General features: G+C 40.2%; 1 protein-coding gene and 1 pseudogene across 1 annotated transcript in view; both read right to left on the bottom strand.

Moving 5' to 3' along the window:
• The window catches only part of PPM1E (protein phosphatase, Mg2+/Mn2+ dependent 1E), a 252,589-nt gene that overhangs the window by 200,064 nt on the left and 32,595 nt on the right, over positions 1-19,930 (bottom strand). The window lies entirely within an intron of this gene.
• Positions 1-19,930, bottom strand: part of LOC120366922 (large ribosomal subunit protein uL30-like 1 pseudogene) — a 63,446-nt pseudogene that overhangs the window by 32,382 nt on the left and 11,134 nt on the right.

A 19,930-nucleotide genomic window follows, 5' to 3' on the forward strand; every position in this document is an offset into this window, starting at 1 on the left:
GATAGTCTGATAATTTACATTCTGGTTAACCAAAATGTATTATACTGCTGCATAAGAAACCAAATTTGGTGGCTTAAAACAATTCATTCTAAGATTTTGTGGATTGACAAAGCTCAGCTCTGTAGTTCTCAATTTTCTCACACATGGTTGTAGTAAGACAGTAGGGGGGATGAAGTCATCTAAAGTCTGGACTGGACTTCACGTTGACAATGGCTCACTCACAGGACCAGTTGATTCTGGCCATTGATGTTCAGCTGGGGCTACTGATTGGAGTTACTTACACAAAGCCTCTCCATGTGGCTTGAGCTTCTTGCAGCACAGTGACTGGGTTTTAAGAGGGATTATCTCAAGAAAAAAGATTCCCAGACACCCAGACACAAGCTCTAGAGCTTCAAGGCCTAGCTTCAAGATTTCCAAAATCTGGCTAGGTGTGGTGGCTCTCACCTATAATTTCAGCACTTTGGGAGGTGGAGGCAGATGGATCATGAGGTCAGGAGTTCAAGACCAGTCTGGCTAAAATAGTGAAACCTCATCTCTACTAACATGCAAAAAATTAGCCTGGTGTGGTGGCGCGTGCCTGTAATCTCAACTATGTAGGAGGCTGAAGCAGGAGAATTGTGTGAACCCAGGAGGCAGAGGTTGCAGTGAGCTGAGATCATACCATTGTACTCCAGCCTGGGCAACACTGTGACTGTCTCAAAAAAAAAAAAAGTTCCCATATGTTATTTCTGCCATATTCTATTGGCCAGCAGATTCAAGGAAAAGGGAATTAGACTCTATTTCTACACATGAAAAATAGCATGCATATACACAAAGAGAATATCCATTTTAGACCATCATAACTGTCCACGTATTTGTTTAATATCTGCCTTTCCCACTAGATCATTAACTTAAGACAGGAGGTGGGCTAAACACGCTCATGCCACTAGTTTTGGAAGGCCATGGCAGGAAGATTGCTTGAGGCTAGGAGTTCCAGACAAGCCTGGGCAACATGGTGAGGCCCCAGCTCTACCAAAAAAAAAAAAAAAAAAAAAGAAATTTAATTAGCTGGTCATGGTGGCATACAACTGAAGTCCTAGCTCCTCAGGAGGCTGAGGCAGGAGGGATCACTTGAGCCCAGGAGTTTGAGGCTGTAATGAACTACGATCACACTAAGGAACCGTATCTGCCCCTTTTCAGTGCTACATACACCATCACAGTGGCTAGAATGGAGCAAGCCCTCAATAAACGCAATAAATGTTTGCTCAATTAATTTATTCAATAAAAATTTCAAAAATACATAAAAACTGCCAAAAATTGTGTGAGAATGAAAATTCTATAGTGCCTGCCTTCAAGAAATTTACTTTCTGGTGGTAGTAAGAGATAACCACAGCCTGAAAAACCTTAGGCTTCTTGATAAAATGAGATTATGGGACTAGATAAACTATAATGCTTGTTGAATGTCTGAAACAGGCAACGGTATTCTTGTGTGTCACATCAAAAGGTAGTAACAGGCAGGTATTTGTACTATATATATATGTATATATATGTGTGTATGTATATACATATGTATATAGATGACTCTCAGATATGATCCATATATATGTGCAAAGGATCACATCAGAGAATCATCTAAAAAAGAATAAAAATAAAGATGCCTTTTGTTCAAATAGCAGGCAGCTGTCAAGTGAGCAAGAAAAGCACTAGCGGATCATAGCTGTTTCTTCTGATACTACATCCTATGTTAAGACAGAGATTAGCTAGTGAATTTTGCAGAGTTCCTAGGATTAACTCAGAGCCATGTGATGAAAGCAGTGTAAATTTAACCTACTACTAGAAAGAAGAATGTAATCAGAAAAACAAGTTAGAAGGCAATGAGTAATGAAGACTGAAATGAGGTGGCTGCAACAAGAATGAAGACTAAATCTGAGACATGTTTCAAAGGAAAAAGTGACAGAAAATGGATGCATAACTAAATAGGGGTGCGATGGAAAAGAATGAGGTATGAGTCTGAAGAAACCTAAAGAAGTGCTATTTCATGTGGAACAAGGAAGAATCTTTATTAGGTATCTAAAATGAAAAGTAAATATGTTTCCTATGTTCTCTTAGAATTATGTGCTTAAGCTGTGGTGACAGTGTGGCGCTAGAGGTGCAGAAGGCAGCATAAACGGCAGGGTACCATGGCTTACACCTGTAATCCCAGCACTTTGGGAGGCCAAGGTGGGTGGATCATGAGGTCAGGAGATGGAGACCATTCTGGCTATCATGGTGAAACCCTTTCTCTACTATAAGTACAAAAAAATTAGCCTGGCATGATGGCATGCATCTGTAGTCCCAGCTACTCGGGAGGCTGAGGCAGGAGAATCACTTAAACCCGGGAGGAGGAGGTTGCAGTGAGCCAAGATCACACCACTGCACTCCAGCCTGGACATCAGAGTGAGACTCCACCTCAAAAAAAAAAAAAAAAAAAAAAAAAAACAGCATAAACAAACTTCTAGAGAAAAGCTCATTTAATTGCTTTTATTAGTCAATCTTTTAGTTCAAAACAGATGTACACTTTATGTGTTAGGCTTGATAGTCTATTTTGTGATGTGTCATTATGAATATTCCCGATTTTGAGGATATGAAGGCAATGTAACTGAAGCATCTGCCAATTCATTATTAGGATTAATTCAGCTGATGTGGCTGCTTAGGTGAGTTCTGGGTCACTGACAAAAAGCAAATTTACCAAAAATAATTTTAACTGAAAGTCAAGTCACTGAATTCACTTCTTTGAATCTTTAGTTGATCAGTTTTAATCTGAATAGCATGAAAAGGAATGTTTAATTTGTCTGCCCTAACTCCCTGCCATTGTTGCCAGAGACTGAAAAGCAGAGAAAGGAAGACCAGACCTAAAGTCTTAAAGCACTGATAAATATATGTTCATTGCTATTATATTCTTGAATATGATCAATTCTTTTCTGTTCACCTCCTCCTAAACAGCAGCAGGAAATTGGAGCAGAAACAAATTGAACATTCTTTTAAATGTTACCAATAAGATGAAAACTCAACTAAAACTAGTTTAAAAGAAGTAAATCCAGGGAATTGGCATTTGGTAAAATGGATGGCTTCTGCTAAGTAAATGTACCTTCTTCTCTCACAATTGTATGTGAAACTATACCCATAGTGAAAGAGTACTGTTCTAGCAAACTGAAGTGACTCTTCTGTGTAGGACATACAAATACCTCTAGTCACCTTGTTAATCTGTGTAAACTCTAACTCTTTGGGTGAAAATCAAGCCAAAAAAATAGTTTAGTATTTTATTTATTTATTTATTTATTATTATTTTTTGAGATGGAGTTTTGCTCTTGTTACCCAGGCTGGAGTGCAAAGGCGCGATCTCAGCTCACTGCAACCTCCGCCTCCTGGTTTCAGGCAATTCTCCTGCCTCAGCCTCCCAAGTAGCTGGGATTACAGGCATGTGCCACCATGCCCAGCTAATTTTTTTGTATTTTTAGTAGAGACGGGGTTTCACCACGTTGACCAGGATGGTCTCGATCTCTTGACCTCGTGATCCACCCGCCTCAGCCTCCCAAAGTGCTGGGATTACAGGCGTGAGCCACCATGCCCGGCCCCCAAAAGAGAGTTTATACAGGCCCAGCACTTTGGGAGGCTGAGGTGGGTAAATCACTTGAGGTCAGGAGTTTGAGACTAGCCTGGTCAACATGGTGAAACCCCATCTCTACTAAACGTACAAAAATTAGCTGGCCATGGTGGCAAGCGCCTGTAATCCAGCTACTTGGGAGGCTGTGGCAAGATAATTGCTTGAATCCAGGAGGCAGAGGTTACAGTGAGCTGAGATTGTGCTACTGTACTCCAGCCTGGACAACATCATAAGACTCTGTCTGAAAGGAAAAAAAAAGTTTATACAGTTTTATGTGCTGAAAGACTGCAAAAATAGAAACCTAGAACAAGAATTTGTGTAGAACTGGCATTTTCATGTTTTAAAGAAAACTGTGAACATGGCCAAAATCATTTTTTTCTAGGCCATTACATTTCAAAATTACCATTTCTTTTTAAGCATCATTTTTAATTGTGATTTTTATCTTTATATTTCAGGCTATAGCAATAATTATGAGTTATAGATAATTATTTCAGGCTAGGCATGGTGGCCCACACCTGTAATCCCAGCCCTTTGGGAAGCCAAGAAGGGAGGATCACTTGAGGCCAGGAGTTCGAGACCAGCCTGGTCAACATAGTGAGACTCCCCCCACATCTCTATTTTTTTTTTTTATTAAATTTTAAGGCCAGGCACGGTGGGTCACATCTATAATCCCAGCACTTTGGGAGGATGAGGCGAGTGGATCACGAGGTCAAGAGACTGAGACCATCCTGGTCAACAAGGTGAAACCCCGTCTCTATTAAAAATACAAAAATTAGCTGGGCATGGTGGCGCGCGCCTGTAGTCCCAGCTACTCGGGAGGCTGAGGCAAGAGAACTGCTTGAACCCAGGAGGCAGAGGTTGCGGTGAGCCGAGATTGTGCCATTGCACTCCAGCCTGGGTAACAAGAGAGAAACTCTGTCTAAAAAAATAAAATAAAATAAAATAAATAAATAAAATTAAATTCTAAAAAAGATAATTATTTTAAATACTAAACACATTTACTAATTATACAATTGAAATAACTACCAAGTACTGACCATTATTAACTGAATATACATTCATAGGACCTACATGTCTGGATCAGAAATGCTACTATTGTGTATATTCTTCCCAAAATACTAAAATTTATATTTTTAAGACATCAAGAAATTTAGATTTACATGTTGATATTAAAGACTCCTAATTCATTTTCCATTTCTTTTTTTTTTTGAGATGGAGTTTCGCTCTTGTTACCCAGGCTGGAGTGCAATGGCGTGATCTCGGCTCACCGCAACCTCCGCCTCCTGGGTTCAGGCAATTCTCCTGCCTCAGCCTCCCGAGTAGCTGGGATTACAGGCACGCGCCACCATGCCCAGCTAATTTTTTGTATTTTTAGTAGAGACGGGGTTTCACCATGTTGACCAGGATGGTCTCGATCTCTTGACCTCGTGATCCGCCCGCCTCGGCCTCCCAAAGTGCTGGGATTACAGGCTTGAGCCACCGCGCCCGGCCTCATTTTCCGTTTCTTTACTAAAGTACTCATAAGTGAAACAACTCCTGTATTGGTTACATATACTCTCTTTGGAATGGTAAGTGCTATACACATGGGAATAATACAAAATGATTAGTCCATGGGGCCCAAGAATAACACATTATTAAATCTCCAGAGAAGAATCAGTTTTTAGATTTCCATTTTTACAAAACAAATATTGGGCCTACAATGTTGGCTGTGGGTTTGTTTTAAAAAAGAAAAAAGAAAAAGAAGAGGCCGGGCGCGGTGGCTCAAGCCTGTAATCCCAGCACTTTGGGAGGCCGAGGCGGGTGGATCACGAGGTCGAGAGATTGAGACCATCCTGGTCAACATGGTGAAACCCCGTCTCTACTAAAAATACAAAAAATTAGCTGGGCATGGTGGCATGTGCCTGTAATCCCAGCTACTCGGGAGGCTGAGGCAGGAGAATTGCCTGAACCCAGGAGACGGAGGTTGCAGTGAGCCGAGATCGCGCCATTGCACTCCAGCCTGGGTAACAAGAGCGAAACTCTGTCTCAAAAAAAAAGAAAAAGAAAAAGAAGAAAAATTTGGGCCAATAATACCCGTAAGTACTAATGCCAACATTAGCACTTAAGTCATGTGAATTCAGTATTTAATTTAAATTTAATTATTTTCAAAATATTTAATCTAATCTATTACTGTGGGAAGCTTGCCATCATAACTGTTTATGTCCAGTATGGGAGCCAGTGAGGTATGGGAGTCACACAGCTCTGTATGCCATCTTTGCCATTTACTAATTACATGACTTTGGGCAAGTTATCAAACTTTTCTGAGCCTTGAATTCCTTATCTAATAGAATCTGAACTAAATATGATTATGCACACAACTATCTGGCATATTGCCTGAGCCACAGCCAGAGGTCAGTATCAGCTGCTATTGTAACGTTAAACTGGCCAATGTATTTAACACTCCCTACTTCAGAATTTTCAAAATCAAAATTATGTAACTAGTCTAGTGGTTTTCAATATAAATTTAGAAGAAATCCTTTCGGAAATGTATAAAAGAAAATTATGCAATAGAAAGGTAACAGCTTATGAACAAAGATTATTATTTCAGTATTTAATATTAAACTTAAATATTCAAAATAAGGGAAGAATTTATTAAATTATGTATAACCTGCAGATGGAACATTAGGCAACAACAAAAACAGTAATATGGAAGTTGTGTAAGGGTGACAGAATTATGCTTTACAGTAGTCTCCCTTTATTCATGGTTTTACTTTTCGAGTTTTAGCTACCCATGGTCAACTGTAGTCCAAAATATTTAATGGAAAATTCTAGAAATAAACGATTCATAAGTTTTACATTGCACACCATTCTGAGTAGCCCAGTGAAATCTTGACGGATCAACTGTCAGATAGCATTATAGCAGTGTCTGTGTTCAAAGAACTCTTATTTTACTTAATAATGGCCCCAAATTGCAAAAGTAGTGATGCTGGCAATTTGAATATGCTAAAGAGAAGCCATAATGTACTTCCTTTAAAGTGAAAAGGTGAAAGTTCTTGATTTCAGGAAAGAAAAAAATAATATGCTGAGGTTGTTGAGATCTATGGAAAGAATGGATCCTCACCCTAACCGTGAAATTGAAGGTAAAAAAGATTTGTGTTAGTTTTGCTATCACACCTCAACTGCAAAAGTTATAGCCACAGTGTATGATAAGTACTCAGATAAGATGAAAAAGGCAGTATAAATTTGAGTGGAAGACATGAGCTAAAACGTGTTTTCATCGATGCAATCAGCAACTGGGTCTGGTACCATCTACAGTTCAGGCATCCACTGGGATTCTTAGAACACATCTCCCTAAGATGGGGGAGTACTGTACTTTCTCTCCCATCTTCCATAGTTTTTATTGTATTTTTATAAAAAATAAAAGTTATGGCTGGGCAAGGTGCCTCACACCTGTAATACCAGCACTTTGGGAGGCTGAGGCAGGAAAATAACTACAAGCCAGGAGTTCAAGACCAGCATGGGCAACATAAGGAGATCATGGTTCTAAAAAACAAACAAACAAACAAAACATATGATATTTATTATCCAGTTGTGGTAAATCTAGCTACTCTAGAAGGCTGAGTCAGGAGGATCGAACCTGGGAGTTGAAGATTGCAGTGCTATGATTATACCACTGCACTCTAGCCTGGGCAACAGAGGAAGACACTGTAAGTAAGTAAGTAAATAAATGTTATACTATTTTTTTTTTTTTGAGATGGACTCTTGCTCTGTTGCCCAGGCTAGAGTGCAGTGGCATGATGTCAACTCACTGCAGTCTCCGCCTCCTGGGTTCAAGTGATTATCCTGCCCCAGCCTCCAAAGTAGCTGGGACTACAGGCACCTGCCACCACACCCAGCTAATTTTTTGTACTTTTAGTAGAGACGGTGTTTCATTGTGACAGCCAGGATGGTCTCAATCTCTTGACATAGTGATCCACCCGCCTCAGCCTCCCAAAGTGCTGGGATTACAGGCGTAAGCCAAGGAGCCTGGCCTTAAGTCACACTATCCTTTTTTAAATTGCCAGAAAAAAATAAATAAATAAATAAAGGGCCAGGCGTGGTGGCTCATGCCTATAATCCCAGCACGTTGGGAGGCCGAGGTGGGTGCATCATCTGAGGTCTGGAGTTCAAGACCAGCCTGACCAATATGGAGAAACCCCATCTTAAAAAAAAAATTGCCAGAACAATTCGATAGGGGAAAGAACGGTTTTTCCAACATATGATGCTAGGATAACTAGATGTTCACTCACGAAAAGATAAAGTTGGACCCCAACTCCCATAAACAAATTATCTCAAAATACATCTTTATACCTAAATGAAAAGCTAAAACTATAAAACTTTTAGGAGAAAACGTAGTAAATCTTCATGACCTTGGATTAAGCAACACCAAAGTACAAGTAAAAAAGAAAAAATATATAAATTGGACTACATCAAAATTAAAAATCTTTGTGTTGCAAATGTTACCATCAAGAAAGTGACAAACTCACAGAATGGGAGAAAATATTTGCTAAGCATATATGATAAAGGACGTCCGTCCAGAATATATAGAGAACTCTTACAACTCAAATAATAAAAGATAAATAACCCAATTAAAAAATGGGTATGGGCCAGGCGCGGTGGCTCAATCCTGTAATCCCAGCACTTTGGGAGGCCGAGGCGGGTGGATCACGAGGTCAAGAGATCAAGACCATCCTGGTCAACATGGTGAAACCCTGTCTCTACTAAAAATACAAAAAAATTAGCTGGGCATGGTGGCACGTGCCTGTAATCCCAGCTACTCGGGAGGCTGAGGCAGGAGAATTGCCTGAACACGGGAGGCGGAGGTTGCGGTGAGCCGAGATTGCACCATTGCACTCCAGCCTGGGTAACAAAAGCGAAACTCCATCTCAAAAAAAAAAAAAAAAAAAAAAAAAAAAAAGGGTATGGCTGGGCACTGTGGCTCACACCTATAACCCCAGCATCTTGGGAGGCTGAGGCAGGCAGATCACGAGGTCAGGAGATTAAGACCATCCTGGCCAACATGGTGAAACCCCATCTTACTAAAAATACAAAAATTAGCTGGGTGTGGTGGCACACGCCTGTAATCCGAGCTACTCGGGAGGCTGAGGCAAGAGAATCGCTTGAACTTGGGAGGCAAGGATTGCAGTGAGCCAAGATCGTGCCACTGTACTCTAGCCTGGCAACGGAGCAAGACTCCATCTCAAAATAAAAAAAAAAGGGGGGGAAGGGGAGAAACGATTTGAATAAATATTTCTCCAAAGAAGATATAAAAATGGCCAATAACCATATAAAAAAATGTAAAGCCAAACCAATGTATATATTCAAGACATTTGAACTTTAATTCCCTCTATAACATTCTCACCAAAGAATTAAACTAGCCTCCTTCCAATAGTATACAAGGACTGGAAGCGGTGGCTCATGCCTTTAATCCCAGCACTTTGGCAGGCCTCCGCAGGCAGATAACTTGAGGTCAGGAGTTTGAGACCAGCCTGGCCAACATTGTGAAACCCCATCTCTACTAAAAATACAAAAAATTAGCTGGGTGTGGTGGTACTGGCCTGTAATCCCAGCTACTTGGTAGGCTAAGGTAGGAGAATTGCTTCAACGTGGGAGGCAGAGGTTGCAGTGAGATCACACCACTGTACTCCAGCCTGGGTAACAGTGAGATCCTGTCTCAAAAAAAAAAAAGAAAAAGAGAAAAAAAAACAGGTCAGGTGTGGTGGCTCACGCCTGTAATCCCAGCACTTTGGGAGGCCGAGGCAAGTGGATCACCTGAGGTCAGGAGTTTGAGACCAGCCTGGCCAATAGGGCGAAACCTTGTCTCTACTAACAATACAAAAAAAAAAATAACTGGGCATGGTGGTGGTTGCCTGTAATCCCAGCTACAAGGGAGGCTGAGACAAGAGAACTGCTTGAACCTGGGAGTCGGCAGTGGCACTGAGCCATGATCGCACCATTGTACTCCAGCCTGGGCGACAGCGGGACTCTGTCTCAAAAAACAAACAAACAAAAGAAAACCGCTATACAAATATACTACTGCCTCTCAAAGCATACTGTTATTGTCTAGACAGCTCTAATCACTAGAAAATTTTTCCTTCTATTGGGCTTAAATCTTCCTGTAATCATTGGTCCCAGAGCTGCTTTATGGCTCGATTAAATCTAATTCTTTTGCCACATGAGAAAGAGCTGATGCTGCCATTTGAACATATGCCAATTTTTCTCAAATGTAGTACACCTAAATCTGGATACATGCCAGGTCCAAGCCTAACCAATCTCCCTTGTTCAGAAAACTACAATAATTGAATTTTGGCAGGCAAATCATATGGCTGGGTCGTAATTAAGTTTATCAACAATAAAATTCCCTTTGTCATAAATGTTTTTATTAGGCTATTTATCCTTCATCAATTCTTCAACTGTTTTTTTTTTCCAATCCAAATGCAGGATTATATATTTAGTTATACTTATTTAAACCAATCTGTTAAGTCCTTCTTGCTACAAGACTTTCAAATTATTTTTACTGTTTGCATAAAGGTCCATCAAGCTTTTTGTCATTTCTGAATGTAATCAACATGCTGTCAAAGTCGTTACTCATTGTTTACTTTCAATTCTCTGGCATTTTTCTATTCTCAACAATTCCTCAAAATTCAACTTTCTTACCTACAAGTTCATAGCAATCTCAGATATATAATTAGTTCAGGTTAGAAAACAAAGTCATACTGAGTAGTTAAGATGCTTTCTTAATTTCAATTATTAAAGAATATTGGACTTTAATTCTACTTTACTAACTGATTTGTTGTTCTTACAGAATAAAGATTATTCTCCTTGATGGAAAATGTGGAAACAAAATAGGAGCAGTTAATATTAAATAGGCATATATTTTCCTTATTCCTGTTTCTGAATTGTAAAATACTTAAAATTATCTTTAATATACTCCTCACATCTGTTAATTCTGAATTTTAACTTTTCTGGCACACTTATATGATTGTCACTTTTCTATATTCATCTTTTATATATATCCTTCATAAAACCTGAGTTAAGGCCAGCTGCAGTGGTTCATGCTTGTAAACCCGGGAGGCTAAGGCAGGAGAATCACTTGAACCCAGGAGGCAGAGGTTGCAGTGAGCCGAGATTGTGCCACTGTCCTCTAGCTTGGGTGACACAGAGACTTCATCTCCAAAAAAAAAAAAACACCTGAGTTAACACTATTGCAACCGGAGTCACAGTAGCTTTAGTTGCATTTGCCTTTTCTTTCTTTTTTATTTTTGTAACTCCTGGCCTGCTCCGCATGCAACGTTTGCCTTTTTAAAAAAACTCATTGCTATAATTTATAACTGTGTAATGATATAATTATGTTTTAATGTTTCCCAACTTTCCCAGTCTTAGCTCATGAGGTCATGACTACTTATTTTTTGTTCAATTTTTTAAAGCCTTCTTCCTACCATCTAGACAATATATGTATGTTGCTACTTCTAGAATTCTCATCCTAGCTATCACAAACTTTTATAAAATGGTCACTTTGTCTCCAGAGGTTTCTATCGTTCCTACCCACCAATTCTTCCTCATTGGCTATAAATAGATCCAGAGCAGCAGTATGCTTCATTTAATCCTTTATCTGTCCTATATTCACTAAACAAATAACATTTTTTTGTTGGAAAAAAAAAAACTTAGAAAAAAAGATTAAAAAAAAAAACTTAAAAAATAAGTAAAAAGATTTTTTTAAAAAATCTGAGATCTGCCAGGTGCACTGGCTCACACCTGTAATCCCAGCACTTTGGGAGGCTGAGCAGACGGATCACCTGAGGTCGGGAGTTCAAGACCTCTAGCAAAAATACAAAATTAGCCAGGTGTAGTGGCATGCACCTGTAATCCCAGCTACTTGGGAGTCTGAGGCATGAGAATCACTTGAACCTGGGAGATGGAGGTTGCAGTGAGCCTAGATCACACCACTGCACTCCAGCCTGGGCAACAAGAGTGAAACTCTGTCTTAAATTAAAAAAAAAAAAATCTGAAATTTTACCATCCCAAGAAAATCACTGTGTTTTTTAAAATTTGTTTTGTTTTGTTTGAGACAATCTTGCTCTGTTGCCCAGGATAGAGTGCAGAGGTGTGATCTCAGTTCACTGCAACCTCCACCTCCCAGGTTCAAGTGATTCTCTTGCCTCAGACTCCCGAGTACCTGGGATTCAGGTGCATGCCACCACACCTGGCTAATTTTTATATTTTTAGTAGAGACAGGGTTTCACTATGTTGGCCAGGCTGGTCTCAAACTCCTGATATCAGGTGTACCACCTGCCTAAACCTCCCAAAGTGCTAAGATTACAGGTGCCAGCCACACCAGGTCCCAAGAAAATCACTGTTAATTTGGTGTATATCCCTCCAGATTTCTTATACAAATGTATTTCTTCCCTTACATTCTAACACAGAAAATGTCACCAAGGCAAGAATTTGTAGAACACCCAAAGTTAATTTCAAATGAATTTGGTTTGCCCTAGAGATTGCTTAGAAATGTGCACTTTTGAGCCATGTGAGGTGGCCCAATACTTTGGGATGCCAGCACTTTGGGATGACAAGGCAGGTGGATCATCTAGGTCAGGAGTTTGAGATCAGCCTGGCCAGCATGGCAAAATCCCATCTCCACTAAAAATACAAAAATTCACCTAGTATGGTAGCAGATGCCTGTAATCCCAACTACCTGGAAGGCTGAGGCAGGAGAACCTCTTGAACTGAGGAGGTGGAGGTTACAGTGAGCTGAGATCACAACACTGCCTTCCAGTCTGGGTGACAGAGTAAGACTCTGTTTCAAAAAAAAAAAAGAAATCTGCACTTTTGTTTAAGCATTTTCCTATCCAAAAAAGATCTACCATTACACTAACCATTTATAAATATTATATTCATGCCTTAGCCAACTATATTTATCATTATAGATTTCCAGCTTTCAATTTAAACATTTTAACAAAATTAGAACTCCTTTCACAAACTTGCCAATCTTCCTAATTAAAAGAATTATTTACTTAACAGAAGTAATAATTAGATATATCAGTTTGAATTATTTATATGGGCCATGTGTGGTGGCTCACACCTGTAATCCAAGCACTTTGGAGGTCAAGGCGGGTGGATCACCTGAGGTTGGGAGTTCAAGACTAGCCTGACCAACATGGTGAAACCCCGTCTTAAAAATAATAAAAAAAATTAAAAAAAAAGAACTACTTATGTGTGGTGGTTTCCAATACAAAAATTCCCAATAAACAAAAAGCTATAAATATCTAGAGGAACACAGAAGACAACAGGTGGACAAGGTCAGTTAGATCCTTTAAACATTATACAAATCCCAGAAGCCATAAAGAAAAAAATTAACCAATGTGACCAGTATAAAAATTTTAATTTCTGTGTAGAAAAAGATTCTCTTGTAGTTTTAAGACATTTTATAGACTATGAGAAGCCATTTGTAACACATAATACTCAAGTGGCTAATATCCATAATACTAAAGATTTCCTATAAATCAATAAAAATACATAAGTTCATAAAGATATAAACAAGCAATTCACAGAACTATAAAACACCAATAAGCATATGAAAAGATGCCAAACCAATACATTCAAATCAAACGCATTTTTTTCATTCATCAGATTGGCAAAAATTAAAATTGAAAATATCTACTGCTCAACCTCCCCGACTCAGGTGATCCTCCCACCTCAGCCTCCTGAGTAGCTAGGACCATAGCTTGTGCCACCATGCCTGGTGAAACAGGGTTTCACCATATTGTCCAGGCTGGTCTCTAATTCCTGGGCTCAAGCAATCTACCTGCCTTTGCCTCCCAAAGTGCTGGGATTACACGTGTGAGCCATGGCATCCAGCCTCTTTCTTATATATACTATTGGAGTTAAGAGTTGACTGATATAAATGTTGTGAAGGATAAGTTGAAGAATTAAAAAAAAAAATTTAAGCGTGTATACCCTATATTTCAACAACCTCAATTCCAGGAAACTTTATTCTACAAAAATATATGCAGGTATGCACAAAGATCTATATATATGAATGGCCACTGCAGCATTCTTTGTAATACAAAAAATTGGAAGCAACACAATCCTCATTAATAATGAAAAAGTTAAATTATGATCCACCTGTAATGGAGTACTATGCAGCAGACAAAAGAACAGGGTAAATCTTTATATGCTGATCTGAAAAGATAGTCATGATACACTTTAAAAAAATTTAAAGGTGTAGTAAAGCAATTCTTCTGCCTCGAAGGGAAAAAAGTGTGTAAAAACAGATACTGACATAGAGAGTAAATGAATACATACAAAAATCTGTAAAAAGTATGTAACAAACTGATAAGGAAGACTCATGGTTTTTTTTGTTTGTTTGTTTTTTGAGACAGAGTCTTGCTCTGTCACTAGGCTGGAGTGTAGTTGCGCAATCTCGGCTCACTGCAACCTTCATCTCCCGGGTTCAAGCAATTCCCCTGCCTCAGCCTCCCGAGTAGCTGGGACTACAGGCATGCACCACCACGCCCATCTAATTTTTGTATTTTTTTAGTAGAGATGAGGTTTCACCATGTTGGCCAGGATGGTCTCGATCTCTTGACCTCATGATCCGCCTGCCTCGGCCTCCCAAAGTGCTGGGATTACAGGCGTGAGCCACCGCACCTGGCCCGAAGGCTTACGTTTTAACACCTTGGCGATAATTTATTACAGCCAGCCTTAATTACTTTGGTAAATACACTCACAAACACTTTTAAATTCATCTACTGGCAAAATTCTGAACCAAAGTTGACCAATAAAAGGGTCATAATTGGATTATAGAATATTCATACAGGAGACATTTTTCTAACTTGCAACCCATTAGTGAAATGAAAAATCAATTCAAAGGGATGCAACAAGCATATTTTTAAAAATAAAATAAAACAGATATCAGAATGCATGGTGGTTCACACCTATAATCCCAGCACTTTGGGAAGCTGAGGCGGGTGGATCACCTCAAGTCAGGAGTTCGAGACCAGCCTGGCAAACATGGTGAAACCCCATTTCTACTAAAAATACAAAAAAATTAACCAGGCATGGTGGCACACATCTATAATACCAGCTACTCAGGAGGCTGAGGCAGGAGAATCACTTGAACCCAGGAGGCATAGGTTGCAGCGAGCTGAGGCTGCACCATTGCACTCCAGCTTGGGCAACAAGAGCGAAACTTTGACTCAAAAAAAATCAAAATGCATTAACCTTAATACTGTTTTACAATTTTCATTTTGATACAATTAAGTATGTATGTGTGGCCTTAATCATAAAATAAAATATACCTCCTACTGTGAATTTTGAGCAAAATCACACTAACAACATTTCAACATTATGTTTTCAAGAAACGTCTAATGATTTACAAAAGTGCTTATTTTAAAGTGTTAAAGGAAAAAAGCAGGGCATAATACTATATGTACATATATGTATCGTCTCAATTTAGTTATATTTGCATAGAAAAAGAAATAGAGAAAACTATTCCTAAACGATGGCTATTTGTAGTGGCAAAATACAAGTAATTTTTGTTCTTTTTCCCCATTGTTTCAAAAACTCTTATAATGAGCATGTGGCTTCTATCTAATCAGAACAAAATGCTATTTAAAACATAAATTATGGCCAGGCACTGTGGCTCAGGTCTGTAATCTCAGCCTGATAATCAGAGCTCTAATTTCAGCTCTAGGATTGCTTGAGCCCAGAAGTTTGAGATCAGCTTGGGCAACATGGTGAAACCCCATCTCTACAAAAAAAAAAAATTAGCCAGGCATGGTGGCTCATGCCTGTAGTTCTAGCTACTTGGGAGGCTGAGGCACAAAAATTGCTTAAACCTGAGAGGTGGAGGTTGCAGTGAGCCAAGATCACACCATTGCACTCCAGCCTGGGCAACAGACTGAGACTCCATCTCAAAAAAAATGTCCAGCTGAGGTGCCTGATGCCTGTAATCCCAACACTTTGGGAAGCCAAGGCAGGCAGATCACCTGAGGACAGGGGTTCAAGAACAGCCTGGTCAACATGGCAAAACCCTGTCTCTACTAAAAATACAAAAATTAGCTGGGCATGATGATGTGCACCTGTAGTCCCAGCTACTCAAAAGGCTGAAGAAGGAGAATCACTTGAACCCAGAAGGTGGAGGCCGCAGAGAGCTGAGGTAGTGCCACTGCACTCCAGCCTGGCTACATAGCAAGACTCTGTCTCAAAAACAAACAAACAAACAAACAAACAAACAAACAAACAAAAAACAGCCGGGTGCTGTGGCTCACATCTGTAATCCCAGCTCTTAAGCTCTTAGACACAGGTGGCAGGATAGCTTCAGCCCAGGAGTTCAAGACCTGCCTGGGCAATATAGCGAGACCGCCATTCTCCACAAAAAGGAAAACAAACAAAAGGACAAAAAAAATAAGCGTAACTTTCCTCAAAGCAACGACCCCCTCCCTTAAAAAAAAATAAGAAAAAAAATCAAATCTTCAGTTTATATTTTTATTTATTTTTTATTTTTTTATTTTTTTTATTTTTTATTTTTTATTTTTTTTGAGAAGGAGTTTCGCTCTTGTTACCCAGGCTGGAGTGCAATGGCGCGATCTCAGCTCACCGCAACTCTCCTGCCTCAGCCTCCTGAGTAGCTGGGATTACAGGCACGCACCACCATGCCCAGCTAATTTTTTGTAATTTTAGTAGAGACGGGGTTTCATCATGTTGACCAGGATGGTCTCGATCTCTTGACCTTGTGATCCACCCGCCTCAGCCTCCCAAAGGGCTGGGATTACAGGCTTGAGCCACTGCGCCCGGCCAGTTTATATTTTTAAAACCTAAACACTGGCAGGCTGTGGTGGCTCGTGACTGTAATCTCAGCACTTTGAGAGGCTGAGATGGGTGGATCACGAGGTCAGAAGATCGAGATCATCCTGGCTAACACGGTGAAACCCCATCTCTACTAAAAAATACGGCATGGTAGAATGCACCTGTAGTCTGAGCTACTCGGGAGGCTGAGGCAGGAGAATCACTTGAAGTTGGGAGGTAGAGGTTGCGGTGAGCCGAGAACATGCCACTACACTGAAACCCCATCTCTACTAAAAAATACGGCATGGTAGAATGCACCTGTAGTCTGAGCTACTCGGGAGGCTGAGGCAGGAGAATCACTTGAAGTTGGGAGGTAGAGGTTGCGGTGAGCCGAGAACATGCCACTGCACTCCAGCCTGGGTGACAGAGCTGGGTGACTCCATCTCAAAAAACAAACAAATTTAAACAACTTGGGTAAGTTTCATACTGGTGTCAAATTTAGAAAAGAAAAATATTGTTTATAAAAAGCGATTCATTCTTTTTCTACTCTCAATGAAATGGCAAAATATAGATCAAAGCAAAAAAATTCAAGAAATCTTTTCTCATGTAAAACATAAAATTACAGTGATCCTTTTCCTTTGAGTTCCACAGATAATTCAATGTTCATACTCTTTTCAATTTACTAGATTACAAATTTGCATTAAAAGATAAAAAATATCTTAATTATGCTTTTTTATTTTTTATTTTTATTTTTTGAGACAAAGTCTCACTCTGTCACCAGGCTAGAATGCTGTAGTTCGATCTCGGCTCACTGCAACCTTTGCCTCCTAGGTTCAAGCTATTCTCCTGCCTCAACATCCCATGTAGCTGGGATTACAGGTACCTGCCACTAAGACTGGCTGTTTGTCTTTTTAGTAGAGACAGGGTTTCACCATGTTGGCCAGGCTGGTCTCAAACTCCTGACCTTGTGATCAATCTGCCTTGGCTTCCCAAAGTGCTGGGATTATAGGCGAGAGCCACCAAGCCCAGCTTAATTATGCTATTAAGAGCAACATGTTTGGGCATACCTATGATTTTTTTGAGGTTGGAGACAGGGTATCACTCTGTCGCCCAAGCTGAGGTTCAATGGTGTAATCATTGTTCACTACAGCCTCCAAGTTCTGAGCTTAAGGGATCCTCCTGCCTCAGCCTGCCAAACAGCTAGGACTACAGGCAAGTACTAACGTGCCTGGCTAATTTTTTTTTGTAAAGCCAGGGTCTTGCTATGTTGCCCAGGCTGGTCTCAAACTCCAGGGGTCAAGCAATCATACTGCTTCAAACTACAAAGTTTTGGGATTACAGGCACAAACCATTGCACCAGCCCTATAATCTTATTATTAAAGATTCCTGCTTTTGGCTTTCTGCTTGAAGGAGGCCAAGGTGCAACTTTCTTTGGTCGTCCCAAATAAGGGTTCATCTGACACCAGCTGCCTCCGCCATGCCGCCGAAGTTCGATCACCAACGAGATCAAAGTCATATACCTGAGGTACATGGGGGGAGGGGCGGGGGGAATCGGTACCACTTCTGCACTGGCCCCCAAGATCAGCCCCCTGGGTCTGTCTCCAAAAAAGGTTGGTGATGACATTGCCAAGGCAATGAGTGACTGGAAGGGCCTGGGGATTACAATGAAACTGACCATTCAGAACAGACAGGCCCAGATTGAGGTGGTGCCTTCTGCCTCTGCCCTGATCATCAAAGCCCTCAAGGAACCACCAAAGATAGAAAGAAACAAAAAACATTAAACACAGTGGGAATATCACTTTCAATGAGACTGCTCACTGATTTTAGCCAGAGAACTCTCTGGAACCATTAAAGAGATCCTGGGGACTGCCCAGTCTGTGAGCTGTAATGTTAATGGCCATCACCCTCATGACATCATAGATGACATCAACAGTGGTGCTGTTCAATGCCCAGCTAGTTAAGAGGTACAAAGGAAAATATTTCAATAAAGGATTTTTTTTTTTTTTTTTGAGACGGAGTTTTCGCTGTTGTTACCCAGGCTGGAGTGCAATGGCATGATCTCGGCTCACCACAACCTCCACCTCCTGGGTTTAGGCAATTCTTCTGCCTCAGCCTCCTGAGTAGCTGGGATTACAGGCATGCGCCACCACGCCCAACTAATGTTTTGTATTTTTAGTAGAGGCGGGGTTTCACCATGTTGACCAGGATGGTCTCAATCTTCTGACCTCGTGATCCAACCACCTCAGCCTCCCAAAGTGCTGGGATTACAGGCTTGAGCCACCGCGCCCGGCCAATAAAGGATCATTTAACAACTGGTTAAAAAAAGAAAAAAGATTCCTATAGCCCACCTCCTCTTTTTCTAACCCTTTATTCTTAATTTAATTTATTTTAGATGGAGTTTCAGTCTGTCACCAGGCTGTAGTGCAGTGGCATGATCTTGGCTCACTGCAAACTCCACCTCCCGGGTTCAATGAATTCTCCTGCCTCAGCCCCCTGAGTAGCTGGGACTATAGGTGCACGCCACCACATTCAGCTAATTTTTTTGCATTTTTAGTAGAGACGGGGTTTCAGCATACAGACCAGGATGGTCTCCATCTCCTGACCTCATGATCTGCCCGCCTTGGCCTCCCAAAGTACATACTGGGATTACAGGTGTGAGCCACCACGCCTGACCACTAACCCTTATTCTAAGGGTTAAACTCTCCCTTGTTTTCCATTCTAGGTTTCTCTCTAATTTAGTTCTCTTATTCTGAGCTATCCTAATTATATATAACAGACTGATAGTATTCAATTAAACCACTTCGACAAGTTCATGTTTTGAAGAAACATTAATTTTTAAACCTAATTTACATATTAAAACATAGTCCAATATTCATTAGTTCATAGGTTAGGTATTTCTACAAAGTGGCTAATCATTTTCAGTATTTATTAAAATAAAGCAACAAAATGACACCTAAAATGACCTATCTGGTGAATTTAAAATGACACAGATCAAGGACAAATATTTTATTCTTGTGTACCACAAAGACATTAAAAATGCATTTTTGTAGAGAAAAACTAGTACCTTTCATCAGAAAGAAATATACATTAATAAACATCTTTTATATATAATTTTTCAAAATTGGTATGCAAATTTATCTAGGTTTTGTCATAAGAATTCATTATGTGTCCTAATAGCTTCAGAAAATTAAAATTACTAGACTTTCATTTGAGTCCATCAATGCTAAAGGTATAAATATCCCTCTTCTGTCCTTTTTTTTTGGAGACAGGGTCTCCCTGTCATCCAGGCTGGAGTGCAGTGGCTCACTGCAACCTCAAACTGCTGGGCTCAAGGGATCCTTCTATGTCAGCCTCCTAAGTAGCTGGGACTACAAGGGCACAGCACCATGTCTGGCTAATTTTTTTTTTTTTTTTTTTTGAGACGGAGTTTCGCTCTTGTTACCCAGACTGGAGTGCAATGGCGCGATCTCGGCTCACCGCAACCTCCGCCTCCTGGGTTCAGGC

This window comes from Saimiri boliviensis, chromosome 17 (genome assembly GCF_048565385.1).
Source record: "Saimiri boliviensis isolate mSaiBol1 chromosome 17, mSaiBol1.pri, whole genome shotgun sequence".
Taxonomy (NCBI): Eukaryota; Metazoa; Chordata; class Mammalia; order Primates; family Cebidae; genus Saimiri; species Saimiri boliviensis.